The 13,861-nt window shown below is 38.5% G+C and overlaps 1 long non-coding RNA gene across 1 annotated transcript; it reads right to left on the bottom strand.

The window, feature by feature from the left end:
- Window positions 1–709: 709 nt before the first annotated feature.
- Window positions 710–2,471, bottom strand: LOC137034919 (uncharacterized). The gene is made up of 3 exons (XR_010897009.1): window positions 2,299–2,471; window positions 1,524–1,592; window positions 710–1,117 (listed from the first exon to the last, which is right to left on the bottom strand). It is a non-coding gene; the product is annotated as an uncharacterized lncRNA (long non-coding RNA).
- Between the last annotated feature and the right edge of the window lie 11,390 nt (window positions 2,472–13,861).

The following is a 13,861-nucleotide window of genomic DNA, read 5'->3' as shown; positions in this document are numbered from 1 at the left end:
CATGCTTGCACGTATTAGTATGAAACTCAGTACACATATAGACCTCATCGGGCCGAACAACTTTCGCGCTCTAAGTTAATCGCCACGCCAACAGGAAGTCAGCTATTAACCCTCTGGAGTCTGAGGCTGATTTTGGGCCCTGGAGAAGTTTTGACATGCCCTGACATTTGTGCTTTTATCAGTTGGTTATAAACATATTAATGACAAAAGTGTCATTACACTGTATTCAGCACAAACTAGGCTACCATAATATGTGAGGAACATGTATGTACATGTTTGTGTTTTTAAAGGAATAATGTTTATGCGTGGTTATTGAAAAAACAAAAAAAAAAAGTAACTGAAACAATACCTAAAAATGCATACTAAATGTTTTTTCACAAGACTTTTGAGAATTGTATATTTTAGTGTAGAGTTTTTGCTTCAAAATGATGTGGAAATGATCCTCCCTACTCTGACACATAAAACATTGTATTGATTTTAAATTTCTAAGACACTTTTTGTTTAGGTAGGCCATATGCGAAGAGGTGTGACTCTTCATGAATAATGAAGTGATTTACACCTGGGGAGATTAAGACCCTGCCCCTAATGAGCCGCATAATGAGCCATTCAGTCAGGAATGTGACTGAGTCAACTAAGAAAATGCAAAGACAAGACATATCATTGTTTTTTTCTTTTTTATTTAAAATAAAGTTAACAATATAATCCACATATAAACTAGGGTCAAAGGCACATTTTTTGTGTATACAGGCAAATAAAGGTAAGGTTTATAAAAAAAAGCCCACTTTTACACCCTATACATAACCTGCTTGATCACATATAGATAATCTTTGCAGCCCAATGGTCAGTGAGAGGTGGTGAACAGAGAATCTGAACAGTCACACATCTGTGTGCCATTTTTGAAAACAGTTCAACTGAAGACACAAGTAAATGTCACATGCCTGGCATTTCCAAGGTGTGTCTTGCTTTTTACCAAGCTGTACTTTGCAAAGCATGCAGTTCCGATGACCAGCGGTGGCATTATTCCTTGCATCTGATGTCAGCTCTGCTCCTGGAACCGGTACATGGTCACTTTTGGTCCGTTTTGGAGCTGCTTTCTGTGACGACACACCACAGAGCTCTGCAAATATATTATCATCAAATATGAATCTTATTAATATTATCATCAAATATTATCATCAAATATGATGATTTGCTACTTATGAAACATTTCTGAACAATTGTAAACAATAAATGTTTCTTGAGCTGCAAATCATCATATTAGAATGATTTCTGAAGGATCATGCGACACTGAAGACTGGAGTAATGATGCTGGACATCACAAGAATAAACGACTTTGTGAAATATATTCAAATAGAAAACAGTTATTTTAAATTGTAATAATATTTCACAATATTACTGTTTTTACTGTATTTTTAATTGAATAAATGCAGCCTTGGTGAGCAGACGAAACTTATTTTAAAAACATGAAAAATCTTACAGATTTCAATATAGGCCTACCATATAGTGGGTAAAAGTGTACTTACTCAACTGTGTTGCTGCGTGCCCTCCTAGTGGGAATTGCAGGTGAATGTGAGAGTGATGGATCCACATTCCTAAAAAAAAATGTAAAAAACCCTGTTATTATTAGCATATAAGATAATACTCTCATACCATTAGCTATGCATAACTGACAGGAAAGTAACAGGTATACAAGCATGCTGTATATGTCTGTCAATTGGCCATTACCGGACAAAGTGTGCGAATGTGTAAACGTTTACAGTCTGCTATATCAGTTAGCACATTTAGCAAATAGCAACATGTTCGCGCATTTCACAACCAAGCATATTTTAGCACATTCACGCCTATCATATACGGTACTTAGATACGCTATATATATATTTATAGATAGATGTAAATATAAGGCAAATATAGATGTACGCTTGTATATAAAAAAAAAACACGTCAAATAATTTGAGTATATCAACAGAAAAGCATTCTATTTATAAGCATTTTTATGAGATAAAGTTATATATATATATATATATATATATATATATATATATATATATATAGATATATATATATATATAGATAGATAGATAGTTAGAAGTAAATATAAGGCAAATATAGATGTACGCTTATATAAATAATTTAAGTAGGCCCTATATCAACAGAAAAGCATTCTATTTATAAGCGTTTTTATGAGATAAAGTTATATATATAGTTATATAGATAGATGTAAATATAAGGCAAATATATGTACGCTTATATAGAAAAAAAAAACACGTCAAATAATTTAAGTAAAACTAAATCACTTACTCATCAGAAACTGTATCTTCAGCTGGATCAAGTCGCTCTTCAAAATGCAGACGTTCATCGTCAGAGTCGTGTTCTTCTTCCGAGGAAAGAGTGAACTTCCTCACTGTCCAGGACCATCTGAAGAGCCTGCTCACCTGTGTAGTGTGCCATCTTCCAAACGCGAAGGACAGCGAATGAATCTGATGAAACTTGATGCTTTTAAGACGCTGTTAGGGGCGTTTACAGTTTGCATAAATCGCCTCAGCACATTATCTTATGAATAGAGCGCTCTGCGCGTGGGCGGGCACACATTAAAGATAATTAGGTCAGACAGGAGAAACAGTACCTCTCTTTACTTTTATACTGATTACATAAAGGGAGAATATTTGTTTTAGAATTTATTTGTTTTGTTTAAAAGTAGACACTTAAAGCTTTCCAAAGACATATCTCTCATGTCCATGTAGCATGTATAAGCCATCTATTTTAGTTACTTTTAGTGACGTTTTAGAACGATGTTTGCAGAGACGGAGACGGCAGGACAGCACACCCTGTATATTTTATTTATTTTTAAAAAGCACAAAGTTTTATTTTGATTGTGAGTGTACACAAAAAAAAGAAGACATTCTATAGTTTCAATTGATATATTACTTATGTCTCTATGACAAAAAATGACGGAGTATTTTAAGTCTGTTTTGCTGCAATGTGAAAAAAAAACTGCAAAACGCGCCGGCGCGTTTTTAGACCTCAGAGTGTTAAGGGTTGTTTGAAAAACGCATGCTCTGGAATTTGATATACTCCTCCTAGACGATTAATCCGATCGCCACCAAACTCGGTCAGCATGAAGTCAAGACACTGATGATTAAAAATTGCCAGGGGATTTTTGATATCTCGAACGGTTTGGCCGTGGCGAGGCAACAAATTTATGGCGAGAAAAAGGAAACAGGAAATGTGTTATAACGTCTTAATACATATATTGATCTTTATGAAACTTCACGAGTGTGTTCGTTATAGGAGTCTGATCACATGGATGTAACTATTGTGAGTCAAAGTTATAGCGACACCAACTGGCAGCAGGAAGTGTATCACTTTTTGAAATGTTTTGAGATCACCCTCTTATTTTTTCCTGATTTGCTTCAAACTTCATCAGTGTAATGTCAATACACAGCAGATGTAGACCTATGACAGGATTTTTGATATTTGAAATATTGTTGCCATGGCAACAGGTCAAACTGTAATAATATTCTTGAGTGTTTTTGAGGCTCTTAACATGCTTCAAATTGCATGAAACTCGACACACACATCAATATTGTCAACCAGTAGACATGGACAAAGCCATAGAAATGGGCGTGGTGGAGGGGCTCAGTAGCGCCACCTTTTGACAAAAGTGGGGGGGTTAGTTTTTCCTACAGTCACCAAACTCGGTACACATATTATTCTCATCAAGCCGGACAATTTTCTAATTTACATTCATTAGCTCCGACCAACAGGAAGTCAGCTATTTTGGTTTGAATGTTAATTTTTTGAAAAAACAGGCTATGAATTTTATACTACTACTCCTACAGGGTTTATCCAATTTACACCAAGCTTTTTTTAACTTGTTGCGAACACATTGAAGTTGTTTAATTGCAAACGGATTTTGGATATCTCAAACGGTTTGGCCGTGGCGAGGCAACGAATTTATGGCGAGAAAAGGGAAACAGGAAAGGTGTTATAACTTCTGCATACATTGATTGATGTTTATGAAACTTCAGGAGTGTGTTGGTTGTAGTAGTCTGATCACATGGATGTAACTATTGTGAGTCAAAGTTATAGCGCCACCAAATGGCAGCAAGAAGTGTATCACTTTTAAAATGCTTTGAGATCACCCTCTTATTTTTACCTGATTTGCTTCAAACTTCATCAGTGTAATGTCCATACACAGCAGATGTAGACCTATGACAGGATTTTTGATATTTGAAATATTGTTGCCATGGCAACAGGTCAAACTGTAATAATATTCTTGAGTGTTTTTGAGGCTCTTAACATGCTTCAAATTGCATGAAACTCGACACACACATCAATATTGTCAACCGGTAGACATGGACAAAGCCATAGAAATGGGCGTGGTGGAGGGGCTCAGTAGCGCCACCTTTTGACAAAAGTGGGGGGGTTAGTTTTTCCTACAGTCACCAAACTCGGTACACATATTATTCTCATCAAGCCGGACGATTTTCTAATTTACATTCATTAGCTCCGACCAACAGGAAGTCAGCTATTTTGGTTTGAATGTTAATTTTTTGAAAAAACAGGCTATGAATTTTATACTACTACTCCTACAGGGTTTATCCAATTTACACCAAGCTTTTTTTAACTTGTTGCTAACACATTGAAGTTGTTTAATTGCAAACGGATTTTGGATATCTCAAACGGTTTGGCCGTGGCGAGGCAACGAATTTATGGCAAGGAAAGGGAAACAAAGTGTTATAACTTCTGCATACATTAATTGATTTTGATGAAACTTTGGCTTAGTCTTCGTTGTACAAGGCTGATCACATGGATTTGACTATTGTGATTCAAAGTCATAGCGCCACCAACTGGAAGCAGAAAATGTGTCACTTTCAGCATACATTGAGATCACCCTCTTATTTTTACCTGATTTGCTTCAAAATTCATCAGAATAATGTTAAAACTTGGCACATGTAATCCTTTGAAAATGGGCAGGGAGGAGGGGCTCTATAACGGCACCTTGTAGTGCAGTAAATGTGGAGTGAATTTGACATAGTCCTTTGATGTTTAACCGTTTTAAGTGCCTATTGCCCGCTGTGCACAGTTGCCCTGAAGCCACCGGGGTGGCGGTGCCACCGGGCTTGGGCCCGCCATCGCTGCTCGCAGCTATATTTAGGGCCCAAGCGAAAATTCGCGCAGGGCCCTCTTGTTCTTCTAAGGATTATTATTTTTTTTTTTCCGTCTTCCGGGGCTTTTTGGGGGCCTTAACATGCTCAAAAACTCTTGAAAATTGGCACACACATTGGAATCCGCGGCCATTAGGACGCCGGAGAGGCTGGTACCCGGGCGTGGCAGGGGGCTCGACAGCGCCCCCTTGAAAAAGTCTGAAAATTTGGTCCATATATTAAACATGCTTGCACGTATTAGTATGAAACTCGGTACACATATAGACCTCATCGGGCCGAACAACTTTCGCGCTCTAAGTTAATCGCCACGCCAACAGGAAGTCAGCTATTAAGGGTTGTTTGAAAAACGCATGCTCTGGAATTTGATATACTCCTCCTAGACGATTAATCCGATCGCCACCAAACTCGGTCAGCATGAAGTCAAGACACTGATGATTAAAAATTGCCAGGGGATTTTTGATATCTCGAACGGTTTGGCCGTGGCGAGGCAACGAATTTATGGCGAGAAAAAGGAAACAGGAAATGTGTTATAACGTCTTAATACATATATTGATCTTTATGAAACTTCACGAGTGTGTTCGTTATAGGAGTCTGATCACATGGATGTGACTATTGTGAGTCAAAGTTATAGCGCCACCAACTGGCAGCAGGAAGTGTATCACTTTTTGAAATGTTTTGAGATCACCCTCTTATTTTTACCTGATTTGCTTCAAACTTCATCAGTGTAATGTCAATACACAGCAGATGTAGACCTATGACAGGATTTTTGATATTTGAAATATTGTTGCCATGGCAACAGGTCAAACTGTAATAATATTCTTGAGTGTTTTTGAGGCTCTTAACATGCTTCAAATTGCATGAAACTCGACACACACATCAATATTGTCAACCAGTAGACATGGACAAAGCCATAGAAATGGGCGTGGTGGAGGGGCTCAGTAGCGCCACCTTTTGACAAAAGTGGGGGGTTAGTTTTTCCTACAGTCACCAAACTCGGTACACATATTATTCTCATCAAGCCGGACAATTTTCTAATTTACATTCATTAGCTCCGACCAACAGGAAGTCAGCTATTTTGGTTTGAATGTTAATTTTTTGAAAAACAGGCTATGAATTTTATACTACTACTCCTACAGGGTTTATCCAATTTACACCAAGCTTTTTTTAACTTGTTGCGAACACATTGAAGTTGTTTAATTGCAAACGGATTTTGGATATCTCAAACGGTTTGGCCGTGGCGAGGCAACGAATTTATGGCGAGAAAAGGGAAACAGGAAATGTGTTATAACTTCTGCATACATTGATTGATGTTTATGAAACTTCAGGAGTGTGTTGGTTGTAGTAGTCTGATCACATGGATGTAACTATTGTGAGTCAAAGTTATAGCGCCACCAACTGGCAGCAAGAAGTGTATCACTTTTAAAATGCTTTGAGATCACCCTCTTATTTTTACATGATTTGCTTCAAACTTCATCAGTGTAATGTCAATACACAGCAGATGTAGACCTATGACAGGATTTTTGATATTTGAAATATTGTTGCCATGGCAACAGGTCAAACTGTAATAATATTCTTGAGTGTTTTTGAGGCTCTTAACATGCTTCAAATTGCATGAAACTCGACACACACATCAATATTGTCAACCAGTAGACATGGACAAAGCCATAGAAATGGGCGTGGTGGAGGGGCTCAGTAGCGCCACCTTTTGACAAAAGTGGGGGGTTAGTTTTTCCTACAGTCACCAAACTCGGTACACATATTATTCTCATCAAGCCGGACAATTTTCTAATTTACATTCATTAGCTCCGACCAACAGGAAGTCAGCTATTTTGGTTTGAATGTTAATTTTTTGAAAAAACAGGCTATGAATTTTATACTACTACTCCTACAGGGTTTATCCAATTTACACCAAGCTTTTTTAACTTGTTGCTAACACATTGAAGTTGTTTAATTGCAAACGGATTTTGGATATCTCAAACGGTTTGGCCGTGGCGAGGCAACAAATTTATGGCAAGAAAAGGGAAACAAAGTGTTATAACTTCTGCATACATTCATTGATTTTGATGAAACTTTGGCTTAGTCTTCGTTGTACAAGGCTGATCACATGGATTTGACTATTGTGATTCAAAGTCATAGCGCCACCAACTGGAAGCAGAAAATGTGTCACTTTCAGCATACATTGAGATCACCCTCTTATTTTTACCTGATTTGCTACAAAATTCATCAGAATAATGTTAAAACTTGGCACATGTAATCCTTTGAAAATGGGCAGGGAGGAGGGGCTCTATAACGGCACCTTGTAGTGCAGTAAATGTGGAGTGAATTTGACATAGTCCTTTGATGTTTAACCGTTTTAAGTGCCTATTGCCCGCTGTGCACAGTTGCCCTGAAGCCACCGGGGTGGCGGTGCCACCGGGCTTGGGCCCGCCATCGCTGCTCGCAGCTATATTTATTTATTTTTTTTTATTTTTTATTTTTTATTTTTTTTTCCGTCTTCCGGGGCTTTTTGGGGGCCTTAACATGCTCAAAAACTCTTGAAAATTGGCACACACATTGGAATCCGCGGCCATTAGGACGCCGGAGAGACTGGTACCCGGGCGTGGAAGGGGGGCTCGACAGCGCCCCCTTGAAAAAAGTCTGAAAATTTGGTCCATATATTAAACATGCTTGCACGTATTAGTATGAAACTCAGTACACATATAGACCTCATCGGGCCGAACAACTTTCGCGCTCTAAGTTAATCGCCACGCCAACAGGAAGTCAGCTATTAAGGGTTGTTTGAAAAACGCATGCTCTGGAATTTGATATACTCCTCCTAGACGATTAATCCGATCGCCACCAAACTCGGTCAGCATGAAGTCAAGACACTGATGATTAAAAATTGCCAGGGGATTTTTGATATCTCGAACGGTTTGGCCGTGGCGAGGCAACAAATTTATGGCGAGAAAAAGGAAACAGGAAATGTGTTATAACGTCTTAATACATATATTGATCTTTATGAAACTTCACGAGTGTGTTCGTTATAGGAGTCTGATCACATGGATGTAACTATTGTGAGTCAAAGTTATAGCGACACCAACTGGCAGCAGGAAGTGTATCACTTTTTGAAATGTTTTGAGATCACCCTCTTATTTTTTCCTGATTTGCTTCAAACTTCATCAGTGTAATGTCAATACACAGCAGATGTAGACCTATGACAGGATTTTTGATATTTGAAATATTGTTGCCATGGCAACAGGTCAAACTGTAATAATATTCTTGAGTGTTTTTGAGGCTCTTAACATGCTTCAAATTGCATGAAACTCGACACACACATCAATATTGTCAACCAGTAGACATGGACAAAGCCATAGAAATGGGCGTGGTGGAGGGGCTCAGTAGCGCCACCTTTTGACAAAAGTGGGGGGGTTAGTTTTTCCTACAGTCACCAAACTCGGTACACATATTATTCTCATCAAGCCGGACAATTTTCTAATTTACATTCATTAGCTCCGACCAACAGGAAGTCAGCTATTTTGGTTTGAATGTTAATTTTTTGAAAAAACAGGCTATGAATTTTATACTACTACTCCTACAGGGTTTATCCAATTTACACCAAGCTTTTTTTAACTTGTTGCGAACACATTGAAGTTGTTTAATTGCAAACGGATTTTGGATATCTCAAACGGTTTGGCCGTGGCGAGGCAACGAATTTATGGCGAGAAAAGGGAAACAGGAAAGGTGTTATAACTTCTGCATACATTGATTGATGTTTATGAAACTTCAGGAGTGTGTTGGTTGTAGTAGTCTGATCACATGGATGTAACTATTGTGAGTCAAAGTTATAGCGCCACCAAATGGCAGCAAGAAGTGTATCACTTTTAAAATGCTTTGAGATCACCCTCTTATTTTTACCTGATTTGCTTCAAACTTCATCAGTGTAATGTCCATACACAGCAGATGTAGACCTATGACAGGATTTTTGATATTTGAAATATTGTTGCCATGGCAACAGGTCAAACTGTAATAATATTCTTGAGTGTTTTTGAGGCTCTTAACATGCTTCAAATTGCATGAAACTCGACACACACATCAATATTGTCAACCAGTAGACATGGACAAAGCCATAGAAATGGGCGTGGTGGAGGGGCTCAGTAGCGCCACCTTTTGACAAAAGTGGGGGGGTTAGTTTTTCCTACAGTCACCAAACTCGGTACACATATTATTCTCATCAAGCCGGACGATTTTCTAATTTACATTCATTAGCTCCGACCAACAGGAAGTCAGCTATTTTGGTTTGAATGTTAATTTTTTGAAAAACAGGCTATGAATTTTATACTACTACTCCTACAGGTTTTATCCAATTTACACCAAGCTTTTTTAACTTGTTGCTAACACATTGAAGTTGTTTAATTGCAAACGGATTTTGGATATCTCAAACGGTTTGGCCGTGGCGAGGCAACGAATTTATGGCAAGGAAAGGGAAACAAAGTGTTATAACTTCTGCATACATTAATTGATTTTGATGAAACTTTGGCTTAGTCTTCGTTGTACAAGGCTGATCACATGGATTTGACTATTGTGATTCAAAGTCATAGCGCCACCAACTGGAAGCAGAAAATGTGTCACTTTCAGCATACATTGAGATCACCCTCTTATTTTTACCTGATTTGCTTCAAAATTCATCAGAATAATGTTAAAACTTGGCACATGTAATCCTTTGAAAATGGGCAGGGAGGAGGGGCTCTATAACGGCACCTTGTAGTGCAGTAAATGTGGAGTGAATTTGACATAGTCCTTTGATGTTTAACCGTTTTAAGTGCCTATTGCCCGCTGTGCACAGTTGCCCTGAAGCCACCGGGGTGGCGGTGCCACCGGGCTTGGGCCCGCCATCGCTGCTCGCAGCTATATTTAGGGCCCAAGCGAAAATTCGCGCAGGGCCCTCTTGTTCTTCTAAGGATTATTTTTTTTTTTTTTTTTCCGTCTTCCGGGGCTTTTTGGGGGCCTTAACATGCTCAAAAACTCTTGAAAATTGGCACACACATTGGAATCCGCGGCCATTAGGACGCCGGAGAGGCTGGTACCCGGGCGTGGCAGGGGGCTCGACAGCGCCCCCTTGAAAAAAGTCTGAAAATTTGGTCCATATATTAAACATGCTTGCACGTATTAGTATGAAACTCGGTACACATATAGACCTCATCGGGCCGAACAACTTTCGCGCTCTAAGTTAATCGCCACGCCAACAGGAAGTCAGCTATTAAGGGTTGTTTGAAAAACGCATGCTCTGGAATTTGATATACTCCTCCTAGACGATTAATCCGATCGCCACCAAACTCGGTCAGCATGAAGTCAAGACACTGATGATTAAAAATTGCCAGGGGATTTTTGATATCTCGAACGGTTTGGCCGTGGCGAGGCAACGAATTTATGGCGAGAAAAAGGAAACAGGAAATGTGTTATAACGTCTTAATACATATATTGATCTTTATGAAACTTCACGAGTGTGTTCGTTATAGGAGTCTGATCACATGGATGTGACTATTGTGAGTCAAAGTTATAGCGCCACCAACTGGCAGCAGGAAGTGTATCACTTTTTGAAATGTTTTGAGATCACCCTCTTATTTTTACCTGATTTGCTTCAAACTTCATCAGTGTAATGTCAATACACAGCAGATGTAGACCTATGACAGGATTTTTGATATTTGAAATATTGTTGCCATGGCAACAGGTCAAACTGTAATAATATTCTTGAGTGTTTTTGAGGCTCTTAACATGCTTCAAATTGCATGAAACTCGACACACACATCAATATTGTCAACCAGTAGACATGGACAAAGCCATAGAAATGGGCGTGGTGGAGGGGCTCAGTAGCGCCACCTTTTGACAAAAGTGGGGGATAGTTTTTCCTACAGTCACCAAACTCGGTACACATATTATTCTCATCAAGCCGGACAATTTTCTAATTTACATTCATTAGCTCCGACCAACAGGAAGTCAGCTATTTTGGTTTGAATGTTAATTTTTTGAAAAAACAGGCTATGAATTTTATACTACTACTCCTACAGGGTTTATCCAATTTACACCAAGCTTTTTTAACTTGTTGCAAACACATTGAAGTTGTTTAATTGCAAACGGATTTTGGATATCTCAAACGGTTTGGCCGTGGCGAGGCAACGAATTTATGGCGAGAAAAGGGAAACAGGAAATGTGTTATAACTTCTGCATACATTGATTGATGTTTATGAAACTTCAGGAGTGTGTTGGTTGTAGTAGTCTGATCACATGGATGTAACTATTGTGAGTCAAAGTTATAGCGCCACCAAATGGCAGCAAGAAGTGTATCACTTTTAAAATGCTTTGAGATCACCCTCTTATTTTTACCTGATTTGCTTCAAACTTCATCAGTGTAATGTCAATACACAGCAGATGTAGATCTATGACAGGATTTTTGATATTTGAAATATTGTTGCCATGGCAACAGGTCAAACTGTAATAATATTCTTGAGTGTTTTTGAGGCTCTTAACATGCTTCAAATTGCATGAAACTCGACACACACATCAATATTGTCAACCAGTAGACATGGACAAAGCCATAGAAATGGGCGTGGTGGAGGGGCTCAGTAGCGCCACCTTTTGACAAAAGTGGGGGTTAGTTTTTCCTACAGTCACCAAACTCGGTACACATATTATTCTCATCAAGCCGGACAATTTTCTAATTTACATTCATTAGCTCCGACCAACAGGAAGTCAGCTATTTTGGTTTGAATGTTAATTTTTTGAAAAAACAGGCTATGAATTTTATACTACTACTCCTACAGGGTTTATCCAATTTACACCAAGCATTTTTAACTTGTTGCGAACACATTGAAGTTGTTTAATTGCAAACGGATTTTGGATATCTCAAACGGTTTGGCCGTGGCGAGGCAACGAATTTATGGCGAGAAAAGGGAAACAGGAAATGTGTTATAACTTCTGCATACATTGATTGATGTTTATGAAACTTCAGGAGTATGTTGGTTGTAGTAGTCTGATCACATGGATGTAACTATTGTGAGTCAAAGTTATAGCGCCACCAAATGGCAGCAAGAAGTGTATCACTTTTAAAATGCTTTGAGATCACCCTCTTATTTTTACCTGATTTGCTTCAAACTTCATCAGTGTAATGTCAATACACAGCAGATGTAGACCTATGACAGGATTTTTGATATTTGAAATATTGTTGCCATGGCAACAGGTCAAACTGTAATAATATTCTTGAGTGTTTTTGAGGCTCTTAACATGCTTCAAATTGCATGAAACTCGACACACACATCAATATTGTCAACCAGTAGACATGGACAAAGCCATAGAAATGGGCGTGGTGGAGGGGCTCAGTAGCGCCACCTTTTGACAAAAGTGGGGGTTAGTTTTTCCTACAGTCACCAAACTCGGTACACATATTATTCTCATCAAGCCGGACAATTTTCTAATTTACATTCATTAGCTCCGACCAACAGGAAGTCAGCTATTTTGGTTTGAATGTTAATTTTTTGAAAAAACAGGCTATGAATTTTATACTACTACTCCTACAGGGTTTATCCAATTTACACCAAGCTTTTTTAACTTGTTGCGAACACATTGAAGTTGTTTAATTGCAAACGGATTTTGGATATCTCAAACGGTTTGGCCGTGGCGAGGCAACGAATTTATGGCGAGAAAAGGGAAACAGGAAATGTGTTATAACTTCTGCATACATTGATTGATGTTTATGAAACTTCAGGAGTATGTTGGTTGTAGTAGTCTGATCACATGGATGTAACTATTGTGAGTCAAAGTTATAGCGCCACCAAATGGCAGCAAGAAGTGTATCACTTTTAAAATGCTTTGAGATCACCCTCTTATTTTTACCTGATTTGCTTCAAACTTCATCAGTGTAATGTCAATATACAGCAGATGTAGACCTATGACAGGATTTTTGATATTTGAAATATTGTTGCCATGGCAACAGGTCAAACTGTAATAATATTCTTGAGTGTTTTTGAGGCTCTTAACATGCTTCAAATTGCATGAAACTCGACACACACATCAATATTGTCAACCAGTAGACATGGACAAAGCCATAGAAATGGGCGTGGTGGAGGGGCTCAGTAGCGCCACCTTTTGACAAAAGTGGGGGTTAGTTTTTCCTACAGTCACCAAACTCGGTACACATATTATTCTCATCAAGCCGGACAATTTTCTAATTTACATTCATTAGCTCCGACCAACAGGAAGTCAGCTATTTTGGTTTGAATGTTAATTTTTTGAAAAAACAGGCTATGAATTTTATACTACTACTCCTACAGGGTTTATCCAATTTACACCAAGCTTTTTTAACTTGTTGCTAACACATTGAAGTTGTTTAATTGCAAACGGATTTTGGATATCTCAAACGGTTTGGCCGTGGCGAGGCAACGAATTTATGGCAAGAAAAGGGAAACAAAGTGTTATAACTTCTGCATACATTAATTGATTTTGATGAAACTTTGGCTTAGTCTTCGTTGTACAAGGCTGATCACATGGATTTGACTATTGTGATTCAAAGTCATAGCGCCACCAACTGGAAGCAGAAAATGTGTCACTTTCAGCATACATTGAGATCACCCTCTTATTTTTACCTGATTTGCTTCAAAATTCATCAGAATAATGTTAAAACTTGGCACATGTAATCCTTTGAAAATGGGCAGGGAGGAGGG

The sequence above is a fragment of the Chanodichthys erythropterus genome, chromosome 13 (assembly GCF_024489055.1).
Source record: "Chanodichthys erythropterus isolate Z2021 chromosome 13, ASM2448905v1, whole genome shotgun sequence".
Classification (NCBI taxonomy): Eukaryota; Metazoa; Chordata; class Actinopteri; order Cypriniformes; family Xenocyprididae; genus Chanodichthys; species Chanodichthys erythropterus.
The sequence above is the reverse complement of the archived record's forward strand: the minus strand, read 5'-3'. Positions and strand labels throughout refer to the sequence as shown.